The sequence below is a fragment of the Arvicanthis niloticus genome, chromosome 2 (assembly GCF_011762505.2).
Source record: "Arvicanthis niloticus isolate mArvNil1 chromosome 2, mArvNil1.pat.X, whole genome shotgun sequence".
In the NCBI taxonomy this organism is placed as follows: domain Eukaryota; kingdom Metazoa; phylum Chordata; class Mammalia; order Rodentia; family Muridae; genus Arvicanthis; species Arvicanthis niloticus.
This window is the reverse complement of record NC_047659.1, coordinates 109,233,965-109,255,800: the sequence shown is the minus strand read 5'-3', so window position 1 is coordinate 109,255,800 and position 21,836 is coordinate 109,233,965. Positions and strand designations below refer to the sequence as shown.

General features: G+C 36.7%; 1 pseudogene; it reads right to left on the bottom strand.

Moving 5' to 3' along the window:
• Positions 1-20,905: 20,905 nt before the first annotated feature.
• Positions 20,906-21,321, bottom strand: LOC117703218 (large ribosomal subunit protein uL29m pseudogene; annotated as a pseudogene).
• Positions 21,322-21,836: the final 515 nt, after the last annotated feature.

The following is a 21,836-nucleotide window of genomic DNA, read 5'->3' as shown; positions in this document are numbered from 1 at the left end:
TGAGACAGGATGGCAGCAAATATGAATAGTCATGTGTCTTGTGACTTGTCTTTTAGCTAGAAGGAAATGTAAGGGTTGGTAACAGAACATACCTTTGTAATTCCTCACTGTGTAGTCCTCCCTTATGAGGTAGAGATGAACTTCATCTCACCTTGAAACACTGCTATCTGGCTTACTTAGAGTGCCTGTCTATTAATGCTGACATTTTCCTTTGAAACTCCATTTTCATGCTTCAGGCAATAGGCTACTGAAAAAAAAAGTCAGAAAAGGCAGCTTGAAATTTATGACCTTATTGTACTTATGAAATTACAAAAAGGAGCCAGCCTTGTCTGAGCTAGCCACAAACGAGTATAGCTATAAGTAAAATTTACAGGTTGCATAAAAAGAATCACATCAGCAGAGTGCTGTAAATTCTAGCTGTCCAGTCACCCTAGGAAATTCCTAATGGTTCATCATGCCCTGAAGTTTAAATGGTTGTTCTTAAGAAGCAAAAGTAAGTGACAGGTTAGATACATAAGCCAACGGTAATACCATTTCATTTTTTGAATTTAGAATGGATGGATGGGAGGAATAACCCACTTAGGAGAATTGAGTGGATGTCCGTGGGGAATGTTATTCTACCTCCTAGCTCTGGCTAACCAAAGTACAAGACCATAAGGATTCGGAGATAGAAAAGCACAGTCGCACCATCAGAGACATGACTTTTACATGTGCCCACAATCTGATCACATATGACAACGCACTGCAATGAACCCGATGAGGGATGGAATCCCTGTGCTGAGTGATCCAAATGAATGTCTTGAAAAGGTTTATTTTCAAACTAAGAAAATTGAAGGCTACTGAAGAACTGTAAATGATTCTATTTTTTTTGACTTAAAAATATTATTATGGCTATAGTGTGAAACAAGAGAGAAGACTGTAACAGTTACCTGAGTGAAAGATAGATAAATTTCAAGTAGGACAGTCATCACAAAGATGGAATAAAAGATTGTTGTTCTATTATTTAGTCTCCAATAAGAGAGAAGAGTAAAAAATCATTCAGTTGACTGACTGGGGCAAGATGATATTTGTAATGGTTATTCCTGGTTGTCAACTTAACTATATCTGGAAAAAACTACAATCCAGAATTGGAGGGCTAACATGTGATCCAGATTTTGAGGCTGGAAGACAAAAGTTTCTGTTGTGAATCCTGGCATGGAGATCTTGAGGCATAACAGCCATGAAAAGCTTAGGCCCAGGCAAGGTAGTATACACCTTTAATCTCAGGAGACTGAGGCAAGATCTCTGAGTTCAAGGTCAACCTGGGACAAAGAATGTCCCAGATCTAGGCATGGTGGTATATATCCTTTAATTTGGGCCACACTTTCTGCTGGAGACCTACATAAGGAACCTACTTCTACAGAAGACCAGGAGAAACAACTAGCCTCACGGGACTGAGCAACTACTAGATTCTTAGGCTTCCCATTTGCAGATGGTCATTGTTGGGTTAGTTGGATTGCAGACTGTTAAGTCATCACTATAAATTTCCTCAATATAGAGAGAGATTCCTTAAGTTCTGTGACTTTAGAGAACCCTGACTAATATAATGTTGATGCCTTCATTTAGTCAGAGATGAAGGAGAAGCAGGATCTTAAGACAAGTTGCCTAGAAATGGGCTCTGACATGGAGCCCGTGTAGGAGGAATGTATAGAAGTGTACTCGGGAAAATAATGAAGGAGGTACTGAGTACAGAGAAGGCCCGTCTCAGTTGTGGTGGTAAGTGAGGCCTCTGCTGGCCATGTGGATGCTACAAACCTAGAAGGAGCCCTTTGGAATGATTTGAATTGGAAACAAAGATATGGAAACCATACATCCCCTCATCAGTCTGTACCATTGCCCTAAGAGTGCTGCCTGGAGAAAGGCAAACCTCTGAATAAACTAATCCCTTGTAGTCTGGAGCAATTCCCAGTAAATTACACCTCTATTTATGTCTCTAGCAGTATAAGTTCTGGGTTGGCCATGAGAGTGAAGTTGAAAGGATACTAAAGCATCTACTACAAAGTTATTTTGGGGGTGCCATTAAGAGTTACAGGATTCATTAACTTGTGTCAGTACAAAAGATTCTCAACTCAAGAATATTGCAACATGAAATTACCTATGCCAGTTCTAAACCCACACCAGTTGAAAGAGATGTCTAACTCCCATTAGTGATACTTGTCCTCTTGAATGTATGAGCACACCTGACACAAGTCTCAATAACATCTAAGTATAGATAGGTGTGAGCACCTAACTGTTTCTGCCAGTACTGCTGGTGATTGGATGGAGGATATATTTTAGCAGAAAACCAAAGTCCCTGAAGTGGTTATCAATCATAAGCCATTACTGAGACAATGAGAACAGACATTTTCCAGTAGACTTTAAAAAGTAAGGATGAGAAACAGGTCTAGGGATAAAACAAACCACCATTCGTCACAACTGACTCTTGGTTCTATGAAGGCTGGATGCCCCAGCACAGGGGAATTCTAGGGCAGTAAGACTGGAGTGGGTGGGAGGATGAAGAAGTAGCCTCATAGAAAGAGGGGGAGGGGGAATGGGATAGGGGGTTTGTGGAGGGGAAACTGGGAAAGGGGATAACATTTGAAATGTAAATAAATAAAATAACCAATAAAAAGTAAAATAAAATAAAAAGTAAAAAGTAAAATTTATTAGTCTGTTGCTAATGCTACTGTTTTATAGGTTTATATGTTATTTTTAAGTAGTAAAGTTTTTTTTTCAAATGATAAAAAAGGATCAATTTTTGAAAAGAAGGTTTAAGAATATCATAGAGACAGCAAGCAAACAATCATGGTTCAACGAAGGTAGTGGTTGGGATATCGCAGGTACCCAGTCTCAACATGGTTTCTGTAATTAGTAGAGACAGCTTAGTTGTTTGCAAACTCCCAGTTCAACCAATTACTTACTACCATCTAAGGGTAATATAAAATCACACAAAATTTTGATGTTGGCCTTGTCACCATATTAGGCAACAGAAAACTTTTTTCTCAGGACAGAAACAGTGATCACAGTTTAGAACTTCTAGTAGGAAAAATTTATGCTGATACTAAAAAACAGGTGGGGGATGGGGTGAGCGAGAAAAGAAAGATCACCAGAGCAGCCAGGTTCAAACTGCATAGAAGGATGTGAGAACTGTTGGAGCCCAAGAACATCAGAGAGAAAATACAAAACTTCAAGAGAAGAAAACAAGGGGAGGGGAGAGAGACATTGCTCATTTGAGACTACTACTAAAACAGTCTTAAATCCAAGCAGGAGAGCATATTAGAGTAAAGCATTTATCATGGATGAATGAATAATGATTGGGTAAGCATCTCAAATACACACACGCACATACGCACACACACACAGAGTTGTGTATATCTGTGAGTGTGCATGTGTGTACTTAAATGAGTGAGTGCTGGCTTGATTTCTGAAAACACTGTGTAAGACTGTGTAACTACTTTATTTAGGAAGTGATACATGAAGCAATAAACAGGACAAGAAAACTGGAAACCAGAAGAAACCAAAAATTTTGTGCACATTAGCAAAGGCACCACACTTAACCAAGTAATTTTCAAAGGCTCATTGAATATCTTTTAGAGTATCTACCAGTATCTTCAACATTGTGAAACGGTGGAGAGCTGTTCTCTGAAGGCATCCATCTCTACCATTCTCACTTTACACTACTGACTTTAGAGATGGTCTTGAAAAAAGATAAGAAGGTATTCTTATTCCATATTGATGATAGGCTACTACCTATGGAAGGGGAGTTAGAGACAAATCCTCTGAGACTTCCAAAGGACTAAGCTGAGCAGCCTGCCATTATGATCCAGTTGCAGAGATGATTGATGGTTTGTAGCAGAGGGGGCTGATTGAGTCAATGGGCCTTGGAAATAGGAAACAGTTAAGAGTCCAAGGTCTCCACATTTGTTTTCAGAGTCCTGACATGATCTTCAGGTGTAGATAGAATATAGATGCGGCTGGGGTAGAAAAGAGAAAGGAGATGCATAATTAAACAGTCATGGTCAAAGTATGGTCTGGATATAGAGGCATCTGCACCCACCCAGAAATTAGGTCTATCATAGTTTCTGAAACTCACATGAAATGAGAGGAAATAAGATATCTGACAGGAAATACTAAAAGAGTGCCACAGATGTACGTTTCCACACCTTAGGTCTTTTGATTTTGAGATCGTGACTTCCCATTTCCAAGACCAGAGTGCAAAGTAGCAGTTAGCTGGAGTCATAGGGTGAGAACTGAACAGTCTAGGGGCTGCAGTTCCCCTGTTATCTTCATGCAAATAGAAGCTCAGTAAATACTTTCCTGGCTTCTTCCTAATTAACTGGCCAAGCTCAACCTTTGTAAGCAGTAGTACAAAAGGTAAACTGCAGCTTGCTTCCTGCCAAAATCATCACAAATCCCGAATTAGTCGGATGTGAATTAATGAGCTTTTAGCGGGGCTTGGGTTTTGTCAGACATATTGATCCTGGAGTGCAACAGCCCATTAAAGGCTATAATTAAGATGCAGTTTCTGTTTGAAGATGAAGTGCCTGGGCAGGGACAAATTGTGAGATGCTCCTGCCTGTGAGGCTGACAGGCAATCAGAGGATGAACTTGTATGCAGAGTTTTTCTTGTTTTCCTCCTGACAGGAAATGACAGCCAAAATTCAAATGAAACAAATGGCGGTTACACAATTATTTAGACCCTAAAAGCAAGAAGAGCTTTTCATCACAAATTACTGGTAGAAACTGAGTTTTCTTATCAAGCCAAAAAAAGAACCGTTCTGCATTAAACACTTGCTTGCTTTCTACCAGTACTGAGAGGAGGTTGCTTAAAGCAGACCCCTCTAGATAAAGATTGCCTTTGTAAGAAAGAAACAAAGCATTAACAAGTGCCGGGAGTGTTCATATAACATAGGCTGGGCAGTGGCTTTTGAGGTGATGGCTGCATGAACTGTCTAGGAGTGGACTGCAGATCTGGAGCGAAGGATGCATTGTCAGTAGTAAACTGCCAGGGAGAAAAGGAAAACAAAGTAGACACCATAGCACTTTAATTTGGATAATTCAAGAAGTACCCTTCTTGCCTCCACTAGATGAATTCCATTTTGGGGGGGGGGGGGGGGTTGAGGGACATTAAATGGGTTTGAGGACCTCATGGGATGAACCTGAAAGAAAGAAAGACTGCCAACTACAGCACAATGGCCTGGCCCCAGAATCTAATACAACAAGATCTTTTAGAATTTGAATTTAAATGTTAAAAATATATAAAATTTCATATCTGTATTAAGGAGAAAGAAATGAAGTAGTTCTACCAAGCTCCAGGTTAGACTATATTCCTTTTTCTCTGTTACTATGTTGAGGCCCAATTAAAGCGCCTTGGGATGTTGGACCTCTAACTTGAGTTATTCTGACTGGGATGCTAGAAGACCATAACAGTCCTTGATCAAGTCTTACATGGCACCTGGATATAACTGATCTCTGATTCACAAGGTCAGTATGGTTCATGACATTACTTTAAGAGCAAGCCAATAAAAAAGAACATTTAGGAACTTCACTTCGCAGGACTTGATGTTGATAATTCAGTTTGTTGGGAGTTGAAATTACTTTAAAAAGTAACAAGGTCGTTCATCCTAAACTTAGATTCAATATTTATACTATTAGAATATTGAGATCACATTTAATATGGATTCCATTTCTGTAAGATTTTAAGTGGCTTTTAAGGATCATAGACAATTGTCCTTGAAAAAAATCTGTGATTACATGATTGGTTTCCTTCTCCACTGACCTTCCTGCCCCCATGCACCTTTAGTTTTTCTACTTGGTGACCTTCATTCTCTACCCAAATAGTTTCATTTGCTCTCTTATATCCTGTATATTTCATTTCTTCTATCTTACTATCTCCTTTCTTTCTTCTTTAATTTCTTCTTCTTCTCCTGGCTCTCATTCTACACACACACACACACACACACACTTTATATGAGGGAAAATTGTATCTGTCTTATTTTGCTTAACATAATGATCACTCTTTATTTTCATCCATACTTCTTGTAAATGTCCTGTAAATTATTTTCTTCATTGCTGAATCAAAATCAATATTCCAGAGTTTATTTACTCATTCAGCTGTAGATGGGCATCTAGGTCTGTTCCAGGCTTAGCTGTTGTGAACAGTTTATTAACAAACACCATTACAAGTATCTCTATTATATGGTGACTTAGAATTTTTCAGATATATGTCCTATAATAGTATTTCTGGGTTATGTTATGGTTGAGTTTTACTTTATTTAAGGGTGTTCCATTTTGATTTCCATAGTGGCTCCCAAAGTTTTCATTGATGCCAATAGTGAACAAAGGCTTCTTCTTTCCCCACATCTTAACAGGCATTTGCTATGATATTTTTTCTTGACATTCTCTATTCTGACTGAGGTCAGGTGGGATCTCAAAAGCAATTTCCCTTGGCATTTCACTGATCACTAAGAATGGTGAATGCTTTTTCAAGTATTCATTGGCCATTTTTATTTCTTACTTTGAGAAGTGTCTATTCAGTTTGTTAACTTAGTTATTGATTCAATGGCTTGAATTTCAGTGTTTATTGTTTGCTGCTCTTTTCATATACTGGGTATCATTCTCTTGTCTGATATGAAGTTGGCAAGGAACCTATTCAATTTGATAGGCTCTTCTTCATGCTGGTGATTGTTTCCTTCAAAGTGCAAAAGATTTTTAAGGTTCCATAATCCAATTTTTAAATTCTTGCCATTTTTTCCTGTGTTACTGAAGTCCTTTTCAGAAAATACTTGCCTATATCAATATCTTAATATACTTGGTAGATTTCCTATAATGTTTTCACTGTTTTCTCATAACAAGTTTCAAGTTTCACACACACACACACACACACACACACACACATACATATGTACATATGTATATATGTACATATATACATGTTGAGACCCACATTAGCCCGCGTTCGGGTGCCAAAAATATGTTGAGACCTGAACTAGCCCATGTTCAGGCGCCAAAAATGTTGAGGCCCAAGCAGCTCCACTTTGGGCGGCCAAAAATGTTGCAGCCCTTTCCACTCCACACTTGGCGGCCACTGTATCCCGGTCCAAGCTGCCACTCCAGTCCACGGGTCGGGGTTCAACAAGAGAGAGAGTGAGGATGGACTCGAAGAATGGAGACTGGACAGAGTGTGATTCAATCCTGTTTATTCTTCAGTCTCTCTTCCTAGTACAAGTCCCAAGTCTTGAGTTCCTAGTTCCTAGTTGTACTCAATCTGTTCTCTTCTGAGTGTCTAATGTCTACTCTTATTCCTAGTGTCTGATTCTCTGTTACTCCAAATTATTCTCCAGGTTGTACTCTCTAAAGTGTCTGATTCTCTGATCTCTCTTCTGTCTGCCTCTCACCTTTATATGTCTTACTTCTAAGCCATGCCTTTTGGTCACACCTTTAAGTCATGCCCTTAGGTCTTGTCTCTAAATCCGATCTCTAAGTCACACCTTTAAGTCACACACCTCTAATCTCACACACCTTTAATCTCACACACCCAAGGAAAGTCCTGGGTATCTAAAGCAAGATGTTATCAGAGTGTGCTCAGCTGTTGTAGGCTATTGTAATACAAGTCTCATGTCAGGGTATATGGCTCAAGATGGCTGCAAAGCTGATAGCCGCTTTCTGCTAAAAGTCGGATCCCAACATATATACATATATACATATATACATATATACAGATATACGTATATACGTATATACGTATATACGTATATACGTGTGTGTGTGTGTGTGTGTGTGTGTGTGTGTGTGTGTATAATTTTTCCTGGCTTCCATTTCTCAGTTCCTTTCCTAGCTCTTTCATATAGTATATAATATGTATATAAAATGATGCCTCAGATTTCAAGCTCTGTTTTTTTTTTTACTCTTGTGTTATCAATTCTTCATTGATTCATGAGACTTCATGCTTCTTAAAACATATTGTATAAAATTCTTAATTTTAATGTTCTCTTGATTTAGATGTCAATATCTACATTTCTAATCAACATCTTCCTCTTGATGTCTACCAGAAACTCCAACTATAACATGGTAAAATGTTGTTCTTACTCTCTTTCTTTTTAAGCTTACTCAATGTTTTACTGCTTCCCAACATCATTCTTTCAGTTGTTCAAGGAAAAGCTCTTGTGTCAACTGGATTCATCCATTTGCTTTGAAGGTCACAACAACTCACTAAATCCCAAATAACATATCACTGAAACAAATAGATTCTGATTCCTTTTCGTGCCCTAACTGCTATCACCTGCTCATATCACCCTTGCTTCTAGTTTGGGTTCTTAGGAGTTAGCACAGTCATCCAGACATTATTGATCCTAACAATTCAGTTAACATATAAGGTATCCCATATAACATCTCTAATGTGATTCATCTGAAGGTTTTTTATCTCATTCACTATCAACTATGGAAAAACGAGTATCTACATATAAAAATTAATACCTTTTTATTATATCAAAATTTCATATGTGTCTTATCACAAGGTTGTTTAACAGGACTTTTGAGGGAACACTTAGAAATGAATATTCAAAGAAATAGAACAGTTCATATAATTTATGTTAGATTTCATGGATAGAAGGCAATCAATGAGAAACAGGGCTGGGAAGCCCAAAGGTAACAAATGTGGGAAAGAAGATCCCTGCAAGGTCTGTTTATTCATATTCTTTGTGTTATTGTGTGTCTTCAGAAATAGAGATATTTCTTTCCTAGAGAAATGGAGAAGTTTCCTCTCAGGTATAATGCCTTATGACCTGCTTATGGAGAAAAGGTGGGTGATAGGGCATAAGAAAGTCTTGTCTTGTCTAATCTACTTATTTCTTCTATGCTTAAGATTTCTTGTTTTTTTATTGTTACTTTGAACATATCACAAATGTTCCTATTTGTGATGGTTTGAATTATAATGCCCCCTACCATGTGCTCACATATTTGAAAACTTGGTCTCCTCTTGGTGGAAGTATTTGGGAAGGTTTCTGAGGTGTTTCACTATGGGTGAGCTTTGTTATTTCATAGCCCATGTTATAGGCAGTTAGCTCCTTCTGCCTCCTTATAACATCACAAAATATGTGCTCTTAACCAATGATCCAATGCTATGCCTGCCTACCTGCTGCCATGCTCCCAAGTCATAGACTCTAACCTTTTGTAACTGTAAGTCCACCAAAATTTACTTTTAAAGTCGCCTTGGCCATGACATCTCTTCACAAATGTACCTGTCATTCCTTCTCTCTTGTGTGCTTATTCCACGGCATAGCTCTTTTTTTTTTTTTTTTTTTTTTTTTAAGAATTCACCCATGATGTCTTAGAAAGTCACCCTCTGGGTAAGGTTTTATGTATACATACTAGACACATACTATCCCTTGCTTTATAAACTACTTACAATGTCTTCAACACAGTGAATAATAGTAACTGTGATGTAATTATAAAAACAAAAGTCTCCATATAGCAAACGAAGCAATGACCATAGTGAAAGAGCAAACTACACAAAAATAAACACATAAATATATAAATAAATAAATGAAAACCATTTATCATTAAGATGCCAAATTAAAAATGACATTCTAAAACTCAAAGCAATATAAACAGAAACAGCATGTACACAAAGTACAAACAACCTGATTTAGCAAAACGAAAAGAAGCATGAATTAGTTTTGCAAAAAGGATATACAAATGGCTACTTAGTATATGAAAAGTGTTAAAAATGATCAATTATCAAGGCAAGACAAGTACAAATCTAAAGATGCTATACTATATGTAAGTTATTTTATTATAACAAATATTTCATATAGGACCCAGTGAATGAATGTTTTCGAGTTGGTTGGATGCTAGGATACAGTGTGATAGGGATGGTCTGGGCATTATACAAATTATAATATGTTGATCTGGGGGTGGGAAGAGAGTGTTATGATTACCATTGTAACATTTTGAAAGGTTTAGCTTTGGCTTTAAACTATATTTTCTATTGCCAAAAGTTTATCTTTATCTTAAGGAATCTGAAGTTCTAGTTTAAATACTTTTGTGTCATAAAGCATTTGCTTCAACAAATAGATTTGAGAGACTAAAATAGAATTTATCTGATTTTTTCCCAACAGTTATGCACATAATGACTCTGACTGCTCATTAAAACTCCAGTGTTGCTTTTCTTTAGTAATTAGATATTATTGTCAAATTTTGACACCAGTAGAAGACTTAATAGTTATTCTGAATTTATTGAGTCTATATGGACCAGAATTTTAGTAGAATGTTTTAAGTCTTTATAATATTGAATAAAAATGAAACACATTTACATGAATAATTTTGAATGTAACAGTAATTATTACATATTATTCAAAGTAATACAATTATTCACAGACTTTTACCAACGTTTAAAGCTTAGCTTAATAAGAGATAACTAACAATATGCTGAGACACTTTGTATTAAATTCATTATGTAGTGAATATTTAGAAAAGTAAATATAATAGTTCAGAGAGTAAAGAACAATGTATCATACCAGAATGTTCAAGTTCAAGTAATTTTCTAAAATAAATAGACATACTAGATGAGGAAAATTGGCTTTGTCTCACATCAAATATACAAGGACATAGAAAAGGATATCACCTTAATATCAATTGGTATGCATAAAATATGCTTTTTAAAAAAGAAAATAAAGCTTTTGATCACAAAAGTATAGTATAATTTGAACTTACTTGGAAAACAAAAGCATTGGTATTCTATTGAATCCCCAGGAAGAACATAGCTGATGAAACATGCTTATTTAGCATCTCTAAATTATTCCACATGGTAACTTCATGATTCTAGGGAGTGGATGAGCCTGGGGAACATACCGTGTAAATGTTAACTAAAAACTAAGACATTTCCCCAGAGACTATGTTTTTCTCCCAGAGATGTTAGGCATCCTTATGGCAATGTATTTTAAAGTAACTTTTAGAAGTTTTAGAATAGGCTGTCTTCATCACTGCCCCTCTCTGAACTCTAACACAAGTAGATTTTTAGGAGGCTCCTGATTTATGCCTCACATCTTCTCCCTCCTTACCTCATTCTAAATGACAACAAAGTCATCATTTTAATGGGTCTTTTACTTTGTATATAGTAGGTCATCTTCCTCTGCTTTTGTGGAAACAGAATATAATTCATTTTTCTAATAGTGAGACGTGATTTAAGTACCTATAAAATGCAAGTCCGTGTCCTCAGTCAACATCAACACAGTCAAGTGTAATGCTGCCTGTCCTTTCTCACCTTTCCCAATTACTCCTCAGAAGTCACTGTTGTCAACATTTCCTTTCAGATACTAAAGTTTATTATTTAAAGAAGATTAGAAATTAGCATGTGCCTTCATTCAAAATACTCCACAGCAGAAGAGGGATAGCTGTTGCATAACAAAATGATTCCCATGAAGGACTTAGTAAATCAGGAGAACCAGATGTATCACTTTGCAAGCTGTTGGCCATGGAGCTGGATAGGTTTGTTTTACCATCTGCCATAAGCTACTGGCCCAGCTAACTTTAAGTGGTAGGTCATGGTTACTGGATGCTTTCTCATTGACATTAAGGGGACTGCTGAGAATGCAGAAGAATTAACCATATCTACTGAAAGAGACTCTCTCTCTCTCTCTCTCTCTCTCTCTCTCTCTCTCTCTCTCTCTGTGTGTGTGTGTGTGTGTCTCACTTTGCAACAGGTTTCTTACATAAGCAGAAAAACAGATTCAGAACATTAATTCTCATATTTTCTTAACAAGTGCTGGGATCCTCTCTGTGAAGAGCAGGCAATAGCAATTCTCACGATGGTGAAATAATTTGGAAAAAAAAAAAAAAAGCCACTATAATAAAGAGAAGAAACAAATTTTGAACCATCATTTTTGATATCAAGTCTAAGGCTTTTTTGCTAAAAAACAAATTTGTGTAGGAAAATATAAATGTCCTAACAGGAAACATGTATTATTTTTAAAGACAGAATATTGCCACCAATTTCCTGTAATAGACTGTCCTCAACTGTTATTATTTGACTTTCTTCCCTAGTATGTAGGCCATTCTTTATGAAGAAGAAATAGTTCTGGTGCTACTAGAAGCTTTATAATACAATATGTTCTATGATAACAAGGGTAATTCACTTTTTTCTTCATCAAAATATTTTCCATGGTTAAAGGGATGTTTGTCATATATTACTTTGATAATTTATGTTAAATAAATGAAGAGCTAGAATAAATCATGATTTTGGGGCCAATAAGGTGATCAATGGGCAAATATACCTGCTACTATTCCAGAAGAACTTAATTTAACTCCCAGAATCTACAAAGTAGGGAGAGAAAAACTACAAGCCATCCTCTGTTTTCCACAAACACACACACACACACACACACACACACACACACACACACACTGGTGGGTGATAAATACATGTAACAAATAAAATGAAATGAATCATTTTTGTTGGTTACTTAATGGTAAAGGGAATGTCATAAGAAAGCTCTCATTATCCACATTGCCAGTGGTACAGAAAGCCATCTATGCAGAGATGATGAAGGAAAATATCACTAGAGATTTAGATGCAGGAAACAAGATAGTAGATACAAAACAAAGATGTGTGTGGTGGGAAGTTTAGGATTAACATTAGGTTTGTAAAGCTGAGGCCTATAGGAAGCAGAACAGGAGGCCAGAGTATGGAAAAGGGGGATAGGATTCAACTTCTTAGCAAAAATCTCAATGAACGGAAAATCAATTAAAGAAATCTGTGGCAGCAATCATGAGTATGAGTTCTTGGCGCTCCAAGATAGAAGCAGAAATGCAAAATCAACCAAGCACTGTATTTGCTTTTGGTAGTTACAGTTGAGGGAAGACATACAATACAGATTGGGTGAAGCCAGGAACATTATACCTGTATTTGATCTAAGCAAAACAAAACAAACAGAAGTATATTCAAGCATGCCCCAGACCTCAAAACATGGTTCTATAAGTGTCACCTTCTCTGGCAATGTACTTCTTTGAGAATAGAATGTTGCTTCAGTTTATCACCTCATGTTTTCAAAGAAAATACAGGGTAGTGAATATTATAAAAGATTAAAATAAATATTAAGGAACATAAACTGAGAAGCCAGAGACTCCTCTCCACAAGTTCATACCTCTAATAGAATGTAATTGTTACCTGTTTCCTATCTACTTTTATAGAGAGAAAATGGAAAAAAAATGGCTAAAAATCCCACACTTATATTACTTAGATAAAGATATGTCACTTTGAAACAAAATGCTATGTAAGAGAGAAAAATTATAAAGCATTATTATATCTTTAAAAGTTAAATGTTATGGCAGAAATTTTAAAAATTCAGCCTGTGCCTTCGAGGACCATCAGTCCCACTAAGGACAACAAAGAGGTTACCTTTAAAATTTTTGCATTATAGTCTAAAATGATGTAGATTTCCATACAAGACACAGGCAACCTAAATGGAGATGAATATGGACCAGACTGTATTAAAATCTTTCTCTGCAGTTCTACTGTTCAGTGGAGAATATAAGGATGGGTAGTCACACTGGTTAGCAGAACTCATTACAGACATACTAAATTATGCATTGAAGAGCTACTTTAGAATGCAGAGGGACATTAAGTTGCTTGATGAAACCTGAATTTTGCCTGAGCTTATGCCATTATTAAGAGTACTCCTCTGTTTGGCACTGCAGTATAATAAATGAATTGGTCAAAGGTCAAAGTGCTTATCTAATTAATGGCTTTCTTCTCTTCCTCCTCCCCTTTCTTCTCATTAATATTATAAAAGCAATATATGCATATTATAAAAGATTAAAATAGTATTAGAGAATATAAAATGAAAAGCTGGAGATTCTTCTCTACCAATTCATAATTCCAATCGGATTTTACCACTATCAGCTTCTTGCCTACATTTATAATTATAAAATGAAAAACTGTCTAAAAATATCATATTTGGTGTATTTTTCAGATGGATAAAAATGTGGCATTTAGATAAAATAATGCATTAGAGACTCCTTAAAATTTAAAAATATTACATTATAATTTTAAAAAATGTATTCAAAGAGTAGGAGAAAGTCCAGCCTCTAGTCTACAATAATGACCATCACAGCAAGATATTCCCAGTGGTACAATACCGGTCTCTATGTCTTAAGAAAACCCAACAGCTGTCTTATTAGATTTAAGGGCTTATCAATAGAAAAACATTTGTGTTTGATACTGTAAACCTATCTAAGTAAACATGGCTAGTGAAGTCATATACCCAATGACTTGCCAGTTTTCTAACAGTATATAACAAACTGTATTTTAATTACTTATATCCATACCAAAACGTAAGTGTGGCTTTTGTCCCTCATCAAATAAATTGTTTTCACAACAGATGGAGAATATTCAAAAATATACAACTAGTTAATGCAGAAAATAAGTGACTATAGGGTTTCCATCCCTAGTTTACATATCTATAATTAAGGCTCAGGGGCTTTATAATCCAAAAGACCAGGATGTCTGACGTGAGATAGTATCTTCTGAAACTGAAACAGAAGCAGTACACATTAAATATCAAAAATATGGTTGCCTAAACAAAATGTGCATAGTGACAACATGGATAGAAAAAAACCTCACGGAACTCCACCTATAGATGAAACAACTAATCACTTCTGAAAGAGGGAGAATAATTCTTCCCCATGAGCTTATCCTACTTATAAGTCATCCAGTTCTAAATTATCAGCTCTAAAAAATATACATTGGAGTAAAAAAAATGAACTCAGTAGGCTGCATTTATATACAGACACACACACAGAGACACACAGAAACACACACACACACACACATATATATACATGTGCATGTCTGTGTGTAAAACAATAATAATTAAAGAAGCCATGAATTTGAGAGGAAATGGTTGAGGGACATGAGAGAATTTGGAGGTTGAGGAGGGAGGGCAGGAAATAATGTAAATATTGTATATATGTATGAAATTATCAAACATAAAATAATAAAAAATCAAAGCCAGAGCAAAATAAGAAGGATTTACGATCATAAAGTAAGTCAAAATAATTCATTTTTCTTCATCCTAGACTCTTGTAAAGGGAGGTCAAACACTGAAAATAATCTGGTCTTATACATAATTTGACACCAGGTAATAAGAGCTGTCAGAAATAGTCAAGCTAATAGGGAAATTGAAGATCCAATGAAGATATGAGGACAAGTTGATAATTTTGGTAAAGTGATTAGGAGTTAATATTCTATACTTTATTTTAAAGTGGTGAGGTTTTACAGCTTTGAAGGAAGGCACTAGTGAATGATATCTAGAGGAAAATACTTACATAGAAATCCTGGCTAGTTGTATGTCAACTAGACACAACCTAGGGTCATCTGAAAGGATTGAACCTCATTGAGAAAATGCCTCCATAAGATTGGGCCATATAGCATTTTCCTAGTTAGTGATTGACTAGGAAGGCCCCAGTTCATTGTGGGTGGTGCCATTTCAGTGCTGGTCCTAGGTTTTATAAGAAAGCAGTCTAAGAAAAGTTATGAACAGCAAGCCATAAGAAGCACTCTGCCAAGGCCTCTGTTTTAGCTTCTGACTCTAGGTTCCTGTCCTGCTTGAGTTCCTGTCCTAACTTTTTTTGACGATTAACTGTGATGTGGAAATATAAGCAAGTAAACCCTTTCCTCCCCAATGTGCTTTTGGTTTATGGTGTTTCATTGCAGCAACAGAAACCCTAATTAAGACATATAAAGAACATCTAATGAAGAAGGTACCAAAGAGAATAGAGTAAATCACTTGAGTGGGAAGAGAGTGATAAGGGATCTCTCTGAATTCTCTTTGACTGTAGATAGGGTTCTAGTCAGTACTTTATGTGGATCTATGTATTATTTTTACTTTGGGGCCTGGGGTGACATAAATACTGTCCTTAAAGGGAAATACTGGATAGCCTTTTACTTTTTTTTTTTGCTATTTCTATGAAAGTTTAAATAAAACTACTTTTAAATAGTATCTGAATTATTAATAGAATTGGTCACATGACCTAGTAGAATATGAGTGTATTTATCAAAGGTGAACTACATCATTCCTTCACAAGGATTCTTATTTTTTCTTTTGAATTATGTTTGAGATTTTTGGCTTTGCTCTTTTCATGTGCTAATACTTTGTATATCTGATTTCTTAAAAAATCAAAGCAATTTACAATTATTTTTCATACCTATGGGTGTGATTTCCACTACCTTTCCACCTTTCCTTAGCTCCCATCTTTTACTCTGACACAGATAGCAAAATTTTTAAAGTTTCAGTTCCTTATATAAGATGTTGTTATTTATATATGACCTACCAACTCTCTCCTACACAGGGTAAATAGTCACTACAGTACTTAAAATAGCAAAATAGAGAACAATCTGTATATAACATTGTTATACTATTTTCTTTTGGAAATAAGAGCGTCTCTATGTTTTCAGTATCAATATATTTTCCAAGTGTTTTAAACCTGAGGTTGAGTGGATCATCAGACATAGAAAGCACAAATACTAAGGACCCACAGCACTGTTCACTTTGATTTCTTCTTCATTAAATTTTCTGCTACTAGAGATTGAACTCAGACCCTCTCACATAATGGGGAAGCATTTTATCACTGAGCTACATCTCCAATGTGTTCCATGAAGAGGTTCACATAATGTGTTTGCTTTGACATTCAGCCCCTTGTCTCACCCTTCTCAGGTCCACCTCTCTCCTTACCAACACAATATTTTCCTCCACATTTTGTTAACTCATCGTGAACATTTGGTACTAACTGTATACTCTTGGATGTATGGCCAAACACCAGGAGCCATACCTTAAAGAAAATTGACTCTTTTTTTTTAATCCCAATCTATTTCCAATGTCTACTTAGCTGGGGCTGGAATTTCTTGCCTATCTCCATTCTGCATGCTGAAATTTTGTCTGACCCCAGCTTGAATAGCTGCCCATACTGTTTCAACTGCTATGAATTCATACGGATAAATTCACATATTGAATTAGTAAGTGTACATTCAAAACTGCTCAGCAGTGTACACGGTGTTCTTGTAGCCATCACCACATCTGGCTCTTAAAATGTTTCTGGGCTCTCCATTAAAATGATGTTTGAGGCATAGTAGGAGGGGCTGTGATATAGTTGTCCCATTTTGGACAGAGAACTCTAAAGTCTCTTATTCTCTGAGCCTTGGTCAGTTGTTGGTCTCTGTTAATTACCATCTCCTGCAAAAAGAAGAGTCTATAATTAGGAGTCAGCTTAATACTATGCCCATTTAACAGAGTAAAAGCAGTCCACTCTCTCTTAATGCCTACAGGTTGTTGGGCATAGTATTGATGCAAGGTAGGGATGTAGACCATTTGATGATGAATAGAACATGAAAATGGTGTGCTTTTGGTGTAGACTTTAAATCTAAGCTGAAAAACATTGGTTACTTAAATGTGATCCATACTCTATTGGAGAAATGCAAATTAAAACCACTTTGAAATTTCATAGTACAGAGAAAGAATGGCAAACAAACAAAAAACCCAAACTGAAGACCACATATGCTGGTGCAGATATGGAAAAAGAGGAACACTTATTCACTGCTGGTGGGGATGAAAACTGGTGCAGCCACTTTGGAAATCAGTGTGGCTGTTCCTTTAAGAGCTAGAAAGAGATATAGAGTACCATCTAGTTATATTCCTCTTGGGTATGTATCTGCTATAATACATGCTCACCCATGTTCCTTGCTGCTCTACTCAGAATAGTCAGGAAACTATAACAGCCTATATGTCCATCAGATGATGAATAGAACATGAAAATGGTGTACATTTACAAAATGGTTCAGTACTTATCTGCTAAGAAAAAGATGAAATTATGACATTTTTATGTAAATAGATAGATCTGGAAACAATCTTTATGGTTGAGGTAACCTAGACCCAGAATGACAAATGACCAAAGTTTTTCCTCATTTGTGAATGTTAGCGTTGAATCTTAAGATATGTGTGTTCCATCTGGAATTCTTATAAAAGTCAGAAAATTAGTAAAGGGCTGTGTGTGAAAAGAGATGCAAGTAGATAAAGAGTTCAAGGAGAATATTGTAGCAGAATGGGTTAAATGCAGATGGTTATAGGAGGGCAGGGTTTAAGATAGACTATATGGACAGATACATAATATTAGACACTTAGAGGAAAAAGCCATATGGAAACTTTCTACTGTAGAAATTTTACATGTGTGTATATATACACACATACATGTTTAAACATTCCTAAATGTACACCTGTACAAACATATGCATCATATACATAAAATAGAATGTAAATGGAATTATCCATAATGGTCAACAATGTTCCTACCAAACACATAAGGCTAACAAATACAAAATTTAGTGCCAGAATTGATTTACCAATCTTGGAGATGTTGACCAGTGAATTCCCATAGAATCTCAAACACTGCATGTCATTGTAATTATTCATGGTTAACTTCTATAACAGTGGTTCTCAATCTTTCTAATGCTATGACCCTTTAATAAGTTCCTCATGTGTGGACCACTAAGCACAAAATAATTTTTGTTGCTACTTCATAACTGTACTTTTGCTATTGTGTTGTATTATAATGTAAATATCTGTGTTTTCTGGTGATCTTATGTGACCCCTGTGAAAGAATAGTTCGGCTCCCAAAAGGGTCATGGCCTATAGATTGAGAACCACTGTTGCAAACCTTGATAGCAAGGACCCATTGCTGAAAACATCACATAAATACAACATAGGATGTGAAAAAATCAAGATGATACAAACCCAGAAGCTTCAGATCCTCAGCTCTAATGAGTAATTTTTATAAAGGTTGGATGTAACATGCATGCTACTAAAGGAGAAAAATCATCCATTTTACCCAACTGTGAACTCTACAAGCTACAGTGACTTGTCTGGCAAGATATGCTCAATCATTTGTATATTTTAAAACTCCTGAAACATTGCCATGCTAACTTACTCAGGTAGACCTTGAACCCATTGTATAGATAGGCACTGAAGTCATGACTCTCCTGCTCATTATTTTGCAGAAGGTGGCATATGCACCTGTATCACAAGGCTCAGTTCAGTTTCTGACTTTGTGGGTTAGTTTCTGTGTCTGTTTTCCTTTCATTCTGACTTTCCTTATAATTCTATAGTGTTATATGATGGTGTGATTGATCCATTTTTTTTATTTACAACTACAATTCATGCTGCTTTTCAAACCTATATCTAAATATTTATCTTACCTTTTCTACTATCTAAATTAGTTCGTTTGATGTACATTCTCATGTCTGTCTTGTGCTCTTAAGCTTTTTCATTTTGCTTCAATGTATTCAGGTGTTGTAGCTGTGGTAGGATTTTATTTATAAGTGCCCTTTGGGATTTTTTCAGTTTATTTGATGAAAAAGACATTTGTTTCAGCACAATTCTGAAAATATCTGAAAGAGAGGTGAGAAATCCAACAATATCACTTCTAAACTTTTTTCAGTCATATGTTTTGAATAAGAAATTCACAGGCTCATACCTTATCAGAATATTTCTGAGCTCATAACCCTTCATTTGATGAGCTCATATTGATACTTTCTTCAGAGTTAGATAGATAATATGGCTTTTCTGCCTTCTTTACTCTGAATCTAGACTTTTCTTGTTAGAGATTTGTTTATTGATATTGACAACCTGTGTGTTATACTCATATTATCTTCATTAAATTAGGGGTTTTAGCTTAAGTTTATTCTTTCTTTCTTTCTTTCTTTCTTTCTTTCTTTCTTTCTTTCTTTTTTAAAACAAGAATGTTTCTTTTTGAAAGTTATTTTATTTATTTACATTCCAGACATTGTCTCTTCCCCCCAATTCCCCCTCTCACAGTTCCTCATCCCATTCCTCTTCCCCCTTGCTTCTGATACAGCGCCCTTCCCCCATCAGACCTCCTTCCCTAAGGCCTCAAGTCCCTAGAGGATTAAGCATATCTTCTCCCACTAAGGCCAGACCTGGTAGAACTATGCTATATATGTGCCAGGGGCATCAAACTGGCCCATTTATGCTCCTGGTTGGTAGTTCAGTCTCTGGGAGCTCCCTGAGGTCTGGGTAAGTTGAGACTGCTAGTCTCCCTATAGGTTCACCCTCCCTTTCAGCTTCTTCAATACTTCCCCTAATTTAACCATAAAGGTCCTTGACTTCTGTTCAATGGTTGGGTGTAAATATCTGCATCCTTCTCAGTCAGCTGCTATTAGGGTCTCTAGGAAGACAGCTATGTCAGGCTCCCATCGGTAAGCACATCATAGCATCAGTAATAATGTCAGACCATGGTCACCCTGCCCCCCATGAGATGAATCCCAACTTGGGCTGGCCATTGTACCTCCTTTCCTTCAGTCTCTTCACCATTTTTGCCCTGTATCTTTTTTAGACAGGAACAATTCTGGGTCATAAATTTTGACCAGTCCTTCCACTTGAGGTCCTGTCTATTTACTGGAGGCAGATTCTTCAAGTTCCCTCTCCCCAATGTTGGGCATTTTGGCAAATGAGTCCTGAGAGTCTCTCACCTTTTGGGTTTCTTTTATTTTCTAGAGGGTCCAACCACCTCTCACCCCCTCACCCAGGTGCTTATTTCCATTCATTCTCTTGGTTCTCTGGGCTTTTCTCCTGTCTCCCTCTCCATATCTGATCCTGTTCCCTTTTCCCCTCCCCCTCTGCTTTCCCACCCAGGTCCCTCCCTCGCTCTGCCTCCCATAAGCATTTCCTTCACTAAGTGAGGGATTGAAGTCTCCTCACTTGGGCCTTTCTGTTTGTCACACTTCTTACCCCTGTCTGTAGGTCTTCATAAACTGCTTAGCAGTTACTCACATCAGGACACAGGCTTTAAGAACAATGGAACCAGACTTCTGGATCTCATCTTAGACCATACTTGATTTCCTGTCTTGAGAGAGATGTGGAAAGTTTACTTGGAGGATTTTTTTCTTTTATTTTCTGTAAACTTTCTTGCTCCAAGGAGGGCATGTTTCTCAACTCTCAGTCTGACAAAGCACTACACATAAGCTATTGCAAAAACCCACCTCTTGTAACTTTTATGTAAGTATCAAGGCATAGGCCACTGCTTGAATTTGTGCCAGATGACTCATCCAAAGATGTCCCTTCTCCAAGCACCAGATCTTGGTTTTTCTTGACCAATATGAAGAAGCCTTAAGACATCTTCCCTCTCCTGGACAACTTTATCTAAGGTATCCATGAAAACAACAACCTTTTCTAACCACTCTGGACTTGGTACTGGCAATCTCTGTTGCTTGGCCTCCTGCTCTAGAGTTAGAAGCATTATTCTTTTCTTCAGAAGGACATACCAAAGTTTATGTCAGTCTTAATCAATTTTGTTCTTTAGCTGCTGGTAGGTTCATGAAGCTCCAGATTTGACTTTTTCTTTCCCCCAATTCTTTGGATAATCAAAAAATGCTTCTAGTCTTTTCCTTGACAACCTGGTATAAAGTAATTTACACTGGAGAAAAGATGAGACACGTAGTGTGTTCTTGTACAACAAAGTAAAAGAGGACCTGCAACTGGAGCAGGGGCCTCCGTATTTACTAGGGAAGCAGCAGCCTTCAGGAATGCTGAGGCTCTTCTACAAATACCCACTAGACTGGTGGCAGCTATGTTTCTAATGTACACTCACTGTGTCAGTTGTATATTATTTCTATAGTTGATAATACTTGCAATATTATTGTAGATGCACCTCCTTGTTCTTGTCCTTGTCCTCCCTTTGTCCCCATCCTCCTTCTTGTCCTCCTCATCCTCCTATTACTACTCTTCTTCTGTTCTTTCTTCTTCCCCTATCTC